The following is an 18182-nucleotide window of genomic DNA, read 5'->3' as shown; positions in this document are numbered from 1 at the left end:
TGGGTTTAAGATGGTAAAATGCTTTCCTCGTAGAAACCCTCTAATTGTACTACTTTCAAGACCTGTCAAAGTAATTAAATCAGTTTATAATGTGGAAAACAAAAACTTGGGATAAAGCAGATTTACAGAAAATGGTCCATTAAATCATATGCCCACCAAGTTTATGTTTTATAAGCATGATAAATGATGTCTCATGCATAAATGCTCTTCTATATTTTCTTTGCCCAAGATAGTTTGGTAAATTCTATAAAGGCTCCCTTTATTTGGGCCCCATGCCTATGGAAAAAAAAGAAACTATAAAATGAAATAGTCATGAATGAACCAGCCATTTATCAAAGTTACCCTCGCATATCCTCTTTGTGTAAAATGAATCCCACACCAGAATGCCAAAAATTTTACCAGTCTCTCACTCAGATAATAAAATGCAAATCTCTTGAAAACTAAAATCATAAATTTTACAGAAAAGTTGCAAGTTTTTGTTAAGTTTATGAAAATATTTTAGAGAATTATTCAAATAAAAAAGTCCTTAGCAAATAAAGATATCCAAATTTTATCAGATTCTGATAAGTTTATAATGAATAAAGAAAACAAGAATGATAACTCAGTGGACACTTTGTGAAATATTTTTTATCAAGTTGTTGATATAGGACCTTAGAGAAATTGATGACACAAAAATATTTTTGTTTATGTAATATTGAGGTAAAAATATTAAGTGAATAATTTCTTATTGTGTAAGTCATTATTTTTAAAACAAAGTTTACACAATAGTACTTCATTAATCCTGTCTTCTCTTTAAAATTACAAAATGGTTTAATTAAAATTAATAATATATATAAGACAAAATAAAATATTAATAATATTTAGTTTAATTTTTATGTTCATGCCATGATCAAAACTTTTGTTTCTTACAATTCACTATTTACCTAACCAAGTGTACTTACTATTTAGAGTATTCCTCTTACATTTCAGACATTGAGCTACGTATTTCATGTATTACTTCTAGTCTTCACTATTATGAAACATAAGCATCACTACATTTACTTAAGAGAGTTTCAGAGATATTAAGTACCTTCAGAAAGTTGCACAAATATGCTTGGCCCACATTTCAAATACAGAATGTCCTTTTAATCCAGCTTTGAATTTTTCCATTTTGGCAAACTAGATCACATTCAATATTTTACTAGTTTGTAGTGAATTTTCTAAGTTCCTGCACTTCCTCTGTATCACCCCAGATAGTGAAAAACACACTAATAGTTATTTAAAAAATAATCTGTTGATCAAACAGTTCCAAATCTGAGAAATATAAGAATAATGATTTGTAATAGATTATGTGTATAAACATAGTTCTGTTCTTCAAAAAATAAGTCTATAATATTTTAAATGGAAGAAAAGACAATTTCATCATTATTAAAGAGATAATTATATGCATAATATCTGTCCTATATTCCCTAAGACTATACCTATAAAACAATTAATAATAAAAGATTTAGAATAAGCCAATAGAATAATATATATTAGGTTACTTCAGTATGGCAAAGTAATCATCTTGAGGCATAATAGGAAAACAATAAACTTATATTCCTAGCTATCTTGAAATAGCAAATAAATGTCTTACATTCCCTCCAAAAACAAATAGTAATTGGAAAAATCTGTAAGAGAATTATTTTCAGATACTGGTCATAAGGCAGTTCAGGACTGAGTTCACAGAGACAGTGGAAACAAGTAAGATAAACCATATGATCTCCCTGGCTCTCTTTCTGGATGTACTTTGTGAACTGTAGAACAGAAAAGGGGAACTCAAGCAGAGATTGATATTCTTACTTATTTGAGAAGATGGAGATTGGATTTTGGAGTAAGTTGCACAAGGACTACTTGCAAAGATAGATGATATTCTCTGCCATGAAATAAGTCTAAATAAATTTAAAGGGACTGAAATACTATAGCATAGACTCTCTGACATTAAATTAAAATAACAAAAAATGAAATTGACCAAACATTTGGAAACAAAATTGCATGTTTAAAATATTAAGTATATTATAAAATAATACTGAACTGAATAATAATGATAAAAGACAAGCTAGATTATATGTAATGCAGCCAAAGAAGTACATAGAGGGAAATGCATGGTTTTATGTCCTTATTATACTACAAGGGCCCAAAATTAATATAAATAATCAAGCTTCTGTCTTAAGAAATAATTAAAAGAAGAGGAAAACATAGCTAGGATTAGTAGAAAGGAATAATAAAAATAGCATATATCAACAGAAAATGAATAGACACTAAATAAATAAACATTTAGGAATTTTGCACTTATGTTCATGAGAGATATTAATCTATAGTTATTTATTCCAATATCTTTATCTTACTTTGATAGTGCTATAATCCTGGTATCAAGGAATGAGTTAGGAAATGTTCCCACTGCTTCCATTTGCTGGAAGATGTAATAACAAATTGGTATTATTTTCCTTTAAATGTTTGGTAGAATCTACCAATGAAACATTCCAATGAGGTGCTTCACTTTACAAAAGGCTATTAATTATTGATTGAACTTATTTTATAGATATAGGTTTATTTAAATTATTCATTTTCCTTGTATTAGGTTTGGTACTTTGGGTCTTTCAAGGAATTTGCTATAAACTTTGTGGGTACAGAGTTGTCCGAATATTCCTTTATTATCCTTTGAATGTCCATGACATTAGTAGACATGGTTTCTTAAATTTATGATATTATTAATATGGGTTTTCTCTCTCTTTTTGTAGTTAGCCTGCCTAGTTTTACCAATTATATTGATATTTTGATTTTATTAATTTTCTCTATTATTTTCCTGTACTAAATTTCTTTGATTTCTAGTCTAATTTTATTACTATTAATTTTTGCTTTTAGTTTTGTTTATGTTCTTTTATGTTCTTTTTTATTAAGCTATCATTGACATACAGTCTTACAAATGTTTCACAAGAAAAACAATGTGGTTACTACATTCACCTGTATTATCGATTCCCTCCATTCCCCATTGCAGTCACTGTCAATCAGTGTAGTAAGATGCCACAGAGTACTACTTGTCTTCTATGGACTACACTGTTATCCCTGTGACCCCCCCCCACACAGTGTGTACTAAACATAATACTCTTCAATCCCCTTCTTCCTCCCTCCCCACCCGTCCTCCCACATCCCTCCCTTTGGTAACCGCTAGTCCCTTCATGAAGTCTGTGAGTCTGCTGCTGTTTTGTTCCTTCAGTTTTGATTTGCTGTTATACTCCACAAATGAGGGGAATCATTTGGTACTTGTCTTTCTCTACCTAGCATACTTAACTGAGCATAATATTCTCTAGCTCCAGCCATGTTGTTGCAAATGGTAGGATTTGTTTCCTTCTTATGGCTGAAGGGTATTCCATTCTTTATATATACCACTTCTTTATCCATTCATTTACTGATGGACAATTAGGTTGCTTCTATATCTTGGCTATTGTAAATAGTGTTGCAATAAACATAGGGGTGCATATGTCTTTTTGAATCTGAGAACTTGTTTTCTTTGGGGAAATTCCTAAGAGTGGAATTCCTGGGTCAAATGGTAATTCTATTTTTTAGTTTTTTGAGGAACCTCCATATTGCTTTCCACAATGGTTGAACAAGTTTACATTACCACCAGCAGTGCAGTAGGGTTCTCCTTTCTCCACATCCTCACCCCACATCAGCATTTGTTCTTCCTAGTCTTTTCGATGTTGTCCATCCTTACTGGTGTGAGGTAATAACTCACTGTGGTTTTAATTTACATTTCTCTGATGATTAGCTATGTGGAGCATCTTTTCATGTACCTGCTGGCCATCTGAATTTCTTCTTTGGAGAACTGTCTGTTCAGCTTCTCCACCCATTTTTTAATTGGGTTATTTGCTTTTTGGGTGTTGAGGCATTTGAGTTCTTTATATATTTTGGATGTTAACCCCTTGTCAGATATGTCATTTACAAATATATTCTCCTATACTATAGGATGCCTTTTTGCTCTGCTGATGGTTTCCTTAGCTGTATAGAAGCTTTTTAGCTTGATGTAGTCCCACTTGTTCATTTCTGCTTTTGTTTCCCTTGCCCAGGAATATGCATTCAGAAGAAAATTGCTCATGTTTATATTCAAGAGATTTTTGCCTTTATTTTCTTTTAAGAATTTTATGGTATGACTTACATTGAAGTCTTTGATCCATTTTGAGTTTACCTCTGTGTATGGGGTTAGACAATAATCCAGTTTCACTCTCTTACATGTCGTTGTCCAGTTTTGCCAACAGCATTTGTGGAATAGGGTGTCAATTCCCCATTGTATATCCATTGCTCCTTTATTATATATTAATTGACCATATATGCTTGGTTTTATATCTGGGATATCTAGTCTGTTTCCTTGGTCTATGGGTCTGTTCTTGTGCCAGTGCCAAATTATCTTGATTACTGTGGCCTTGTAGTAAAGCTTGAAGTTAGGGAGCAAAATCCCCCCAGCTTTATTCTTTTTTTGAAGGAATGCTTTGGCTATTCAGAGTCTTCTGTGGTTCCATATGAAGTTTAGAATTATTTGTTCCAGTTTGATAAAGAATGCTGTTGGTATTGTGATAGGGATTGCATTGAATCTATAGATTGCTTTAGGCAGATGGCCATTTTGACAATATAATTCTTCCTATCCATGAGCATAGGATATATTTCCATTTATTGGTGTCTTCTTTAATTTCTCTCATGACTGTCTTGTAGTTTTCAGGGTCTAGGTCTTTCAATTCCTTGGATAGGTTTATTCCTAGGTATTTTATTCTTTTTGATGCAATTGCGAATGGAATTATTTTCCTTATTTCTCTTTCTGCTAGTTCATCATTAGTATATAGAAATCCAACAGATTTCTGTATATTAATTTTGTATCCTGAAACTTTCCTGAATTCAGTTATTAGTTCTAGGAGTTTTTGGGGTGTATTCTTTAGGGAATTTTATGTACAAAATCATGTCATCTGAGAACAGTGATGGTTTAACTTCTTCCTTACCAATCAGGATGCCTTTTTTCTCTTTGTGTTGTCTGATTTCCATGGCTAGGACCTCTAGTACTATGTTGAATAAAAATGGGGAGAGTGGGCATCCCTGTCTTGTTCCCAGAAAGGAAAAGCTTTCACCTTCTAACTGTTAAGTATGATGTTGGCTAGCGGTTTGTCATATATGGCCTTTATTATGTTGAGGTACTTGCCCTCTATACCCATTTTGTTGAGAATTTTTATCATGAATGAATGTTGAATTTTGTCAAATGCTTTTTCAGCATCTATAGAGGTGATCATGTGTTTTGTCCTTTTTCTTGATGTGGTGGATGATTTTGATGGATTTTTTAATATTGTACCATCCTTGCATCCCTGTAATAAATCCCACTTGATCATGATGGATGATATTTTATATATATATATTTTTGAATTCGGTTTGCTAATATTTTGTTGATTATTTTTGCACATACGGTCATCAGGGATATTGGTCTGTAATTTTCTTTTTTGTGGTGTCTTTGCCTGGTTTTGGTATTAGGGTGATGCTGACCTCACAGAATAAGTTTGGAAGTATTCCCCCATCTTGTACCTTTTGGAAAACTTTAAAGAGGATGGGTATTAAGTCTTCACTAAATGTTTGATAAAATTCAGCAGTGAAGCCATCTGCTTCAGGTGTTTTGTTCTTATTTAGTTTTTGATTACCAAATCAATTTTGTTGCTGGCAAAAGGTCTATTCATATTTTCTGTTTCTTCTTTGGTCAGCCTTGGAAGGTTGTATTTTTCTAGGAAGTTGTGTATTTCTTCTAGGTTATCCAGTTTGTTAGCATATAATTTTTCATAGTATTCTCTAATAAGTCTTTGTATTTTAATGGCATCCATAGTGATTTTTCCTTTCTAATTTCTGATTCTGTTTATGTGTGTAGACTCTCTTTTTTCTTGATAAGTCTGGCTAGGGGTTTATCTATTTTATTTATTTTTTCAAAGAACCATCTCCTTCTTTCATTGAGTCTTTCTATTGTTTTATTCCTCTTGATTTTATCTGTGCTCTAATCTTTATTATGTCCCTCTTTCTACTGACTTTGGGTCTCATTTGTCCTTTTCTAGTTTTGTTAATTTTGAGTTTAGACTGTTCATATGGGATTGTTCTTCTTTCCTGAGTTAGGCCTCTACTGCAATATACTGCCCTCTTAGCACAGCCTTTGCTGCATCCAAAAGATTTTGTGGTGTTGAATTATTGTTGTCATTTCTCTCCATATATTGCTTGATTTCTGTTTTCATCTGGTCATTGATCCATTGATTATTTAGGAGCATGTTGGGCTTTTTTGTTTTCTTTGTGTAATTTATTTCTAGTTTCATATCTTTGTGGTCTAAGATGGTTGGTACAATTTCAATCTTTTTAAAATTACTAAGGCTCTTTTTGTGGCCTAGTATATGATCTATTCCTGAAAATGTTCCATGTGCACTTGAGAAGAATGTATATCCTGCTGCTTTTGGATGGAGCATTCTGTAGATGTCTGTCAGGTCCAACTGTTCTAATATATTGTTCAGGGCCTTTGTCTCCTTATTATTTTCTGTCTGGTTGAAGTGTCCTTCACTGAATGCATTGCATTTTATTTCCCCCTTTAATTCTGTTAGTATTTGTTTCACATACATCTGTGCTCCTGTTTTGGGTACATAGATACTTATAATGTTTATATCCTCTTGTTATACTGATCCCTTTATAATTTCATAATGCCCTTCTTTGTCTCCTGTGACTTTCTTTGTTTTGAAGCCTATTTTGTCTGATACAAGTACTGCTTTTCTCTCCCTATTAGTTGCATGAAATATCTTTTTCCATCCCTTCACTCTTGATTTGTGTATGTCTTTGGGTTTAAAGTGAGTCTCTTGTAGGCAGCATATAGATGGGTCTTGTTTTTTAATCCATTCATGACTCTATGTCTTTTGATTGGTCCATTCAGACCATTTACATTCATGGTGATTTTTGATAGGTATGTACTTATTGTTATTTTAGGTTTTAGATTCATGGTTACCAAAGGTTCAAGGGTAACTTCCTTACTATCTAAGAGTCTAACTTATCTCACTTAGTATGCTATTACAAACACAGTCTAAAGGTTCTTTTCCCCCCCCTCCTTTTAATTCCTCCTCCATTCTTTATATATTAGGTATCATATTCTGTACTCTTTGTTTATCTCTTGACTGACTTTGGGGTAGTTGATTTGATTTTTCATCTGCTTAGTAATTAATTGTTCTACTTTCTTTACTATGGTTTTGTTTCCTCTGGTGACACCTTTTTAGGCTTAGGAGCATTTCCATCTATAGCAGTCCCTCCAAAATACACTGTAGAGACAGTCTGTGGGAGTTGAATTCCCTCATCTTTTCCTTATCTGGAAATTGTTTAATCCCTCCTTCAAATTTAAATGATAATCTTGCCAGGTAGGGTATTCTTGGCTCAAGGCCCTTCTGATTCATTACATTAAATATATTGTGCCATTCCCTTCTGGCCTGTAAGGTTTCTTTTGACAAGCCCAATGATAGTTTGATGAATTTTCCATTGTATATGATCATTTTTCTCTCTCTGGCTGCTTTTAATAGTCTGTCCATATTCTTGATCTTTGCCATTTTAATTATTATATTTCTTGGTGTTGTCTTCCTTTGGTCCCTTGTGTTGGGAGATCTGTGCACATCCATGGTGTGAGAGACTATCTTCTTCCCCAGATTGGGGAAGTTTTCAGCAATTACCTCCTGAAAGACACTTTCCATCGCGTTTTCTCTATCTTATTCTTCTGGGACCCCTGTGATACGAATATTATTCTTTTTTGGATTGGTCACACAGGTCTCTCAATATTCTTTCATTCCTAGAGATCCTTTTTGTCTCTGTGCCTCAGCATCTTTGTATTCCTCTTCTCTAATTTCTATTACATTTACCATCTCCTCTGCTACATCTAATTTGCATTTGAATTCCTCCATTGTATGTTTCATTTCAGATATTGAAATGATTGAATCTCACCCCTGAATTCTTGAATATTTTTCTGTAGCTCCAGGAACATGTTTATGATTTTTATTTTGAATCTCTTTCTGAAGATTGATGAGCTCAGGTTCACTTGGCCCTTTTTCTTGTGTTTGCGGGATTTTAATCTGAACCAGGTTCCTCTGACATTTCATATTTGTAGGTTGCACCCTATAGTGCCCAGAAACTCTACTCTCTGGAGCTGCTCAGCCTCTGGAGTGATGCTGGGGGCCAAGGGGAGTGGCGCTGGTGCCTGAGGGGAGGAAAGAGCTGTTTCTTGCTTCCCAGCTGCTGTGCCTGTCTCCACTGTCAGAACCAGTGGGCTGAGTGCACAGGTGTAAGCCTGCATGCTTTACATTTGTAGCTGCAGTAGGCGGGGCCTCCTCTGACCATCCTGATGTCAGGGCAGGGGCTGCCAGTTTGTAAGCTGGTGGCAGCTGTGAGGAAGGCACAGCAGGCTGTGTATCATGGTGGGGGCCTCAAAGCTGTGTAGCCATGGGGATGGAGTGCCAGAAGCTCCTGAAAATTCCCAACCTGCTGGACATAGTGCACCTGCACAATTTTTCCACCTGTCCCTTCTCCTGAGCAGCAAGGTCTGTGCAATCCTTGTACTTTTAGCAGCCCTTTTACTGTTAGGAAGTCTCTCAGACTGCCCGCCTTTCTTTTTTACCAGAGCAGCCGGATATGGATCCTTGTTTTCCACAAGTTGCTGGAATCTCTGTCTTTCCAAGTATTCACCTTTCTTAACTTCCCAAATGCACTAATCACCAGAGCACCATACAATGTAGGTTTGTGCTCCCAGAGAAGATCTCCATGGCTGGGTTTTCAGCAGTTCTAGGCTTCCACTCCCTCTGGGTGCCATTTCTCTTCCTCCTGCCAGTGAGTAGGGGTGAGGGAAGGGCTTGGGTCCCACTGAATCATGGCTTTGGTACATTACCCTGTTCCATGAGGTCTGTTCTTTTTTCTAGGTGTATGCAGTCTGGCGCAGCCTTCTTTCCTGTTGCTCTTTCAGAATTAGTTGTATTGACTATATTTTCATATTATATGTGGTTTTGGTAAGAGGCCTCTGTCTTACCTGTCATGCCACCATCTTTAGTTAGCTTCTCTCCTTCATGTTTTCTTATGTTCCTCTCTTTACATTTCTACTAACATAATTTTTTATCCATGCCAAAATTCAGAAATTTAAGGAGAAAAAATGTGTAATATGTGAGAGAAAGGAACAGTTTTCTTAGATATGCTCCAGAGGAAAATGTATGTTCTCTCATTTCAGTGAGTAAATTTTAATATATATCCATAAAAATGTACCTTATTATTATTTTTTTGTAGTTTAGGAGTCTAAGCTTTCCTCTCTTGCTTCTTTTCCCCCTTACCATTTTACATCCTATTTAATATATCCATAAGAGTACCTTTGAGTGCGCCTTTCTGTATTTAAAATTTCCTTTCTTGCTTCTTTTTTCCTTCACCATCCATCTCCAAAGGGTAAGGTTCCCTTTCTTTTTACCATCTTCTCCCTCGGAAGCATTGCCTTTCTAAGACTGACACTTTGAGTCCCATTCATTTTAGGTCTTTTTCTTATAGAATGTTATGTGATACACAAGGATTCTTTCTCAGAATTTTTGTACTTAGGGTGAATGTTTTTCCTTCTGAGGGTCATTTTAGTTCTCTCTTCCACACAGTTTTCTGAACCCATCAAACTCTCCATTAAGGCTTTGAGCAGGAAATAGCTCTCCTAAAAATTGATGTTTACTATTCTGCCTAGAGGTAATTTGAAGTTTGTTTTGCATTCTATTTATAGTGAAGGCATGATATTTGGAGGGTATGTGGATAGATTCAGACAGGCAGCTGCTATTTCCTCAGCTAACAACCAATTAAAATTTAAAGGGCTATTGTCAAAAGTATGCCTTTACTTTGGAAATATTGTTATTTATAACTTTTTGATAATAATTTGACTTCAAAACCAATTGAAGCAACTTATGATTCATGATAATTATAATATAACACCTTTTTTGTAGAAGGATATATGATTTTATGATACTTAAAGAAGAGAGATATATATCCTGATAATTTGAAATTGTTTTAAGTTCATTAAAATAAAAGACTAAATGAAAATGGTTGTAGAGAGGCAAGAACACCATCCTTTATTACTCTGAATTCTCATCTGGTTGCTAAATTGGCAATTTTTGTGGAACTTGCACTCTGAGATTAGTGATAAGATTTAAGGTGCAAGCATTATTTACTAAAACTTTATACTGAGCTCACGCAGTTTAATTCATGTGTTCCTTTCCACAGAGGCTGACAGAAAAGAAAATCAATAAAAGCTCAGAATAACCTTATGTTTTTCTTGATAAATTTATCTTCAACTTAATAAAGAGTGAAATAGTGATTACTAATGGGATAGTCTTACCAAAAGTTTTCTTGAAATTCATGTAAAATATTTTCCTAAGGAAGTCAGGAATATAATGCAATTTGTCAAAAAAAGAATCTGGGTACAAAAATAGATGTGATGTGTTATCAAATAATAAGTACATAATAATTGTTTTTTCTTTGTTTTATTGAAGGATAAGTGATTTATTTTTATCTGTGTATCATCATGGTCATAAAGTCCATATGATTAAACAGGTTTCTTCTGTAATCATATTGTTATAGTAGACTTTGAATGAATATATTGGCAAAATGTCTATCTGTTGCTGCCAGCAAAGGACACTGCTATTAAATACTGATTTTTCTCCACAACCTCTCCTCAGCTTCAATAAATTGCTTGAGTTATTATGTTTGGAGTTTTACAGATCCTGGGGCTTCTTTTTTCCTGGCTATCATGATGACACAGTGAGCTTGCTATACATCTACATCTCAAGGAGTCGTAAAGCAAAACAGAAAACTAGATAATTTATTTAAATAGTCTAAGTGATCCAAATGAGCCTACATAAATAAATCCTGATAAAATTAAAATAAGTACATGTTTAAACTTAGCAGAGCTTGTTTTATCTGGAAAAGCTGAAAGTATTTTCAATTGGCAAATTCAGTTGTACTTAAGAAGGATATGAGAATTTTTTAGACTATAAAAACTATTTTTCCATATATGTTAGTGTATTTGGAAGTCCCCTATATAACGTTTTAAGGGTATCAAGACTTAATACTGCTATTTCTATATTCCAGTTTTCATGCAATTAATTTATGTAGACAAGGTCTGCCACTTCCCTGCACTTCTACCTCCACCCCTGGTTCTAATTAAACAAAGAATTGGAAAAGCAGTGTTTTTCTTTGCACAAATATAACATGAATAAATTGGCCAACCCATTTGTAGGTATATTTGTCAAAGTCCCAATAGGAAACAAATGACACCATCAAATGCAGAGTTCAGAAGAGTTTAATGAAAGCACTATTTACAAAGCTGTTGAAAGTACTCAGGAAAACCAAGGTATTCTATAGTAGCCAGAGTCTAGCAATAGCCATATCAGCACTAGATCTGACAATACAAGGGGAAGACACCACTACTAGGATCCTGAAAAGGCCTTTAGCATATGTGTTGGTCCATTAGACAGGAACTGTAGATTTCAAAAAGAAATGTGGTTCATTGTTTTTTCATGTGAAACCTTCATAAGAGTGTGTATCAATCATACCTTAATAAAAAATTAAAAATAAAAAAAAAGAATTGCAGTTACCATCAAGTCATAGCCCCACAGGGAGACTGCCAGGGAAATGAACAATTTATCATCCCTCTTTTTCTTAATCTCTTGTTGGTACCTGCTATTGGCCAAAGCCAATCAAACCTAGAGGCAAGGGAGTCTCTGGATACTTCCCACTGTGGTCACCTTCTTAAGCACAAATCAAGACAGAGACTATTAGGGAACAGATGTGGAAATGCAAAATGGAGACTATACAGCACAATAAGAAATGAGAAGAAAGCTTCTTTCAAGGCTCAATTTTTCTCTCAGAAATATTACATTATGAATTTTTTAAGTATGTGCTTTAGTATTAAACGGACATGGTTTTGAATCCCAGCTCTTTCCCCAATTGCTGTGTGACCTTGAAAAATTTACCTTAATGCTGCTATACTGAAGCTTAGTTACCGTTAAAATATAGAAATATTTATATAATAGGATGGTAAATTGGTAAATTGGTACTCTTTCTCTCCTTTTTCAGTTGAAGCACCAAAGGCTGAAAACAGAACAATACATGCCAGCATTTTCCACATTCTAAAGCAAGGTATGTGACCACCTGATTAGGACTGATTTGTGACCATCAGTTCTTCATTAATCTTGGGAAATCAGTAAATAATAGGAGAGAAGAATTCTCTAGAGAGAAATGTTCATATCCTGTGCATTATTACCCCCACTGAAAACAAAGGATAGAGAGACATGCTTCTCTCTTATCTTATACTAACTGAGAGAGGGTTTTGAAAACAGCTACTTTGAGAGCTGGACCTGGACCTCTGGAAGTCTAGAGAGCATAAGATTTGGCATGATAAATGACGGCTAGGTCATGAGGCTTCTCCTCTCGTGTTCTACTATTTGTTGAATGAGCGTATGTTCATTATAATGTTTAGTGTCTATACTTGATTTAAAGATTTTGATCATATCCCTTGCATGTTTTATTATTTTTTATAATGGCTCCTAACTTTTTTGCTCTTTCCTTAAATGGATTCCTTTCATCTCTTTTACCTTTGTTGTTGCTCTTTTCTGGAATGTCACTACACCTGCTATGTTTTGTTCAAGGTGGGAAGACTAGCAGTATGGAATGGAATATTGATATTCTCTCCCTTCAGTAGCTCCCCATCAAACAAACAACACATATATACATATCAACTGGATCATACTGGCTGGAGTCTATAATTTGAGCATCCCAGAATGTCTCTATAGGTGCTAATAAACATGTCCAGCATCAGAAATAATGAAAAGTAAATGAAGGGATAAGATTTGGTGAGCAGAAAGTTCAACAAAAGAAAAACAAAACAAAAACCCCAGCAAGGCTCAAGAACCAAAAGCCTTTCTACTGCTTCATTTTTCTGAGTTCACTGCAACCAGAATCTATCTCCAACTGCTATTCCATCTCTGTCCTACTCTATTCTTGACAGTATTTTCCATGTTAAAAACCCCTAACAGGGCCATCTCTCTGACATAAACATAAAAACATAAAAGGGCTTTAAATATTCAGTGACTGATACACTTAAGAGGAAACATCAAACTTCAGGGGCTGTTACATGTTGCCTGAGTCTGTTCCTCAAGCCCAAGGGGTTCAAGACTCTTCAGAGTGACACCGTCCAGCATTATTAAGCCCATCAATATTCTGCTTGATGGTCTATTTGTCCACCTGATGTTTTCTGAAATACTTTTTGCAAATTTTGTGTATGTTCACATCCAGAATCATTGAATTACTACTATCCCTATATTTTTATAGAGTATCTGGTAGCTAACAAAGAAACACAATGAATTATTTTATTATATGAGTGACAGAATTATGTGGCATGATTGTCCCAATTTTAATCATAGCAGTTGCATTTCAAACTATGTCTCTGAAGTCAGGGAAAAGCTACCATTGATTATTTCTTAGTGTTTTCAGCCTTGTCACTAAGCTCCCTAGAAAACTGGAGATGTTCTACCATGAAATTCCGCCTCTCCTCACCCTTTGGCATTTTCCATATCCCTCAGCAAAGGATAATTAAATAATGTTGACATCTCATGAGGACCATGGCATAGTTATTTGAGATTATTTGTTAAGGAAGTATTTGACAACAGGAAGCTCTCAAATGCTGAAATTTGTAGAAAATCCACTTATAGTATAAACATCTGATTACACCCTTGTCACAAGATCTGTTAATGATTCTGTTAAATCAAAGTGTCAATGAAATAATAGCTAACAGTAGCAATCAGCTAGGAAGTGAGTAGAATAAAGACTAAATTCAAAGAGTTTCTAAAAAGCTTAGAACTAGAAATACAGACCAAGACTCAGCTCCTAATACAGGAGCCCAAGTGTCTGTTACTGATTATATGGGAAAATATTGTATAGCCATACACATTAGTACTTAGTGAACTTGAAAGATGGATATAACTGATACGTAAAATATGTCACATAAAGTTTCTTGAGATTACTTGATTTTTAGGAAAAAGAGTTGTACAGATTTTATTTTACAAAGATGGCCAAAACAGTATCTCCAATCCCACATATCCTTCTAAATTATGACCTTGACATTCCCCAATCAAGACATGGAAACTAATTTCCTCTGCTTCAACCTGGGCTGTCTTGGTGACTTGGATGAGCAATAGATTTAAATGGAAGTAATGTTTTGGATTTTTTAAAATATTCCTTCTTAGGATACTGTATGATAACTTGACCTTTATATGAAAAATCCAAGTCACATGGAAAGCCCATGGGTAAATGCTTCAGGTGACAGTTACAGCTGAGCTGCCATCTGCCAGTCAGCAACAATTGCCTGCCTTGTGAATGTATCATTTTGGACACCCAAGCCCGAGCTTTCAGATGACTGTGACCCCAGCAATATCACACTGCAATTATGTGAGAGACCCCACTCAAGAACCACTCATCTGACCTAGTCAATCCAAAGAACCATGAGAAATAATAGCATGTTGTTTTAAGCCGCTAAAGTTTGGGATGGTTTGTTATATAGCAGTAAGTAAAGAAACCTCTGACTAGGGAAACTGACAGTATGTATATATATATATATATATATATATATATATATATATATATATATATATATATATATATTTTTATTAAGGTATGATTGATATACACTCTTATGAAGGTTTCACATGAAAAAACAATGAATGTGGTTACTACATTTACCCATATTATCAAGTCCCCACCTATATCCCAATGCAGTCACTGTCCATCAGTACAGCAAGTTGCCAGAGATCCACTATGACCCTTCTCTGTGATACATTGTTCTCCCCATGATCCTCCACACCATGGGTACTAGACATAATACCGCTCAGTCCCCTTCTCTCTCCCTTCCCACCTGCCCTCCCACACCCCTCCCCTTTGGTAACCACCAGTTCATTCTTGGAGTCTCTCCATCTGCTGCAATTTTGTCCATTCCGTTTTGCTTCATTGTTATACTCCACAGATGAGGGAAATCATTTGGCATTTGTCTTTCTCTGCCTGGCTTATTTCACTGAGCATAACGTCCTCCAGCTCCATCCATGTTGTTGCAAATGGTAGGATTTGAATCTTTCTTATGGCTGAGTAGTATTCCATTGTATATATGTACCACCTCTTCTTTATCCATTCATCTACAGATGGACACTTAGGTTGCTTCCATATCTTGGCTATTGTAAAAAGTGCTGTGATAAACATAGGGATGCATATGTCTTTTTGAATCTGAGAAGTTGTATTCTTTGGGTATATTCCAAGGAGTGGGATTCCAGGGTCAAATGGTATTTCTGTTTTTAGTTTTTTGAGGAACCTCCATATTGCTTTCCACAATGGTTGAACTAGCTTACATTCCCACCAGCAGTGTAGAAAGGTTCCACTTTCTCCACATCCTGCCAGCATTTGTTGTTCTTAATCTTTTCGATGCTGGCCATCCTTACTGGTGTGAGGTGATGTCTCATTGTGGTTTTAATTTGCATTTCCCTGATGATTAGTGATGTGGAGCATCTTCTCATGTGTCTGTTGGCCATCTGAATTTCTTCTTTGGAGAACTGTCTCTTCATATTCTCTGCCCATTCGTTAATGGGTTATTTGCTTTTTGGGTGTTGAGGTGTGTAAGTTCTTTTTATATTTTGCATGTTAATCCCTTGTTGGATATATCATTTATAAATATATTCTCCCATACTGTAGGATGCCTTTGTGTTTTGTCAATGATGTCCTTTGCCATACAAAACCTTTTAAGTTTGATGTAGTCCCATGAGTTCATTTTTGCTTTTGTTTCCATTTCTGGAGGAGAGGGTTCAGAAAGAAGTTGCTCATGCTTATATTCAGGAGATGTTTGGCTATGTTGTCTTTTAAGAGTTTTATGGTTTCATGACTTACATTCAAGTCTTTAATCCATTTCGAGTTTACTTTTGTATATGGGGTTAAACAATAATCCAGTTTCATTCTCCTGCATGTAACTGTCCAGTTTTGTCAACATCAGCTGTTGAAGAGGCTGTCAGTTCCCCATTGTATGTCCATGGCTCCTTTATTATATATTAATTGACCATATATGGTTGGGTTTATATCAGGGCTCTATAGTCTGTTCCATTGGTCTATGGGTCTGTTCTTGTGCCAGTACCAAATTGTCTTGATTACTGTGGCTTTGTAGTAGAGCTTGAAGTTGGGGAGCATAATTCTCCCTGCTTTATTCTTCCTTTTCAGGATTGCTTTGGCTATTTGAGGTCCTTTCTGGTTCCATATGAATTTTAGGATGATTTTCTCTAGTTCATTGAAGAATGCTATTGATATTTTGATAGGAATTGCATTGAATCTATAGATTGCTTTAGTCAGGATGGCCGTTTTGACAATATTAATTCTTCCTATCCATGAGCATGGGATGTGTTTCCATTTATTGGTATTTTCTTTAATTTCTCTCATGAGTGTCTTGTAATTTTCAGGGTATAGGTCTTTCAATTCCTTGGATAGGTTTATTCCTAGGTATTTTATTCTTTTTGATCCAATTGTGAATGGAATTGTTTTCCTGATTTCTCTCTCTTCTAGTTTATTGTTAGTGTATAGGAATGCCACAGATTTCTGTGTATTAATTTTGTATCCTGCAACTATGCTGTATGCAGATATTAGATTTAGTAGTTTTGGAGTGGACTCTTTAGGGTTTTTTATGTACAATATAATGTCATCTGCAAACAGGGACAGTTTAACTTCTTCCTTGCCAATCTGGATGTCTTTTATTTCTTTGTGTTGTCTGATTGCCATAGCTAGGACCTCCAGTACTATGTTGAATAGAAGTGGGGAGGGTGGGCATCCTTGTCTTATTCCCGATCTTAAAGGAAAAGCTTTCAGCTTCTCACTGTTAAGTATAATGTTGACTGTGGATTTGTCATATATGGCCTTTATTATGTTGAGGTACTTTCCCTCTATACCCATTTTGTTGAGAGTTTTTATCATGAATCGATGTTGAATTTTGTTGAATGCTTTTTCAGCGTCTATGGAGATGAACATGTGGTTTTTGTCCTTTTTGTTGATGTGGTGGATGATGTTGATGGATTTTTTAATATTGGACCATCTTTGCATCCCTGTAATAAATCCTACTTGATCATGATGGATGATCTTTTTGATGTATTTTTGAATTCAGTTTGCTAATATTTTGTTGAGTGTTTTTGCATCTATATTGATCAGGGATATTGGTCTGTAATTTTCTTTTTTTGTGGTGTCTTTGCCTGGTTTTGGTATTAGAGTGATGCTAGCCTTGTAGAATGAGTTTGGAAGTATTTCCTCCTCTTCTATTTTTTGGAAAACTTTAAGGAGAATGGGTAGTAGGCCTCCACTAAATGTTTGATAAAATTCAGCGGTGAAGCCATCTGGTCCAGGGTTTTTTTTTCTTAGGTAGGTTTTTGATTACCAGTTCAATTCCGTTGCTGGTAATTAGTCTGTTCAGATTTTCTGTTTCTTCCTTGGTCAGCCTTGGATGGTAGTATTTTTATAGAATTGCCATTTCTTCTAGGTTATCCAGTTTGTTAGCATATCATTTCTCATAGTATTCTCTAATAATTCTTTGTATTTCTCTGGTCTCCATAGTGATTTCTCCTTTCTCACTTCTTATTCTGTTTATGTGTGTAGACTCTCTTTTTTTCTTGATAAGTCTGGCTAGGGGTTTATCTATTTTGTTTATTTTCTTGAAGAACCAGCTCTTGCTTTCATTGATTCTTTCTATTGTTTTATTCTTCTCAATTTTATTTCTTTCTGCTCTAATCTTTATTATGTCCTTCCTTCTACTGACTTTGATCCTCATTTGTTGTTCTTTTTCCAGTTTCATTAATTGTGAGTTTAGACTGCTTATATGGGATTGATCTTCTTTCTTGAGGTAGGTCTGTATTGCAATATACTTTCCTTTTAGCACAGCCTTGGCTGCATCCCACAGATTTTGCAGTGTTGAATTATTGTTGTGATTTGTCTCCATATATTGCTTGATCTCTGTTTTTATTTGGTCATTGATCCATTGGTTATTTAGGAGCATCTTGTGAAGCCTCCATGTGTTTGTGGGATTTTTATTTTCTTTGTGTAATTTATTTCTA

The sequence above is a fragment of the Manis pentadactyla genome, chromosome 2 (genome assembly GCF_030020395.1).
Source record: "Manis pentadactyla isolate mManPen7 chromosome 2, mManPen7.hap1, whole genome shotgun sequence".
NCBI classification, from domain to species: domain Eukaryota; kingdom Metazoa; phylum Chordata; class Mammalia; order Pholidota; family Manidae; genus Manis; species Manis pentadactyla.
This window is presented reverse-complemented; position numbering follows the sequence as displayed.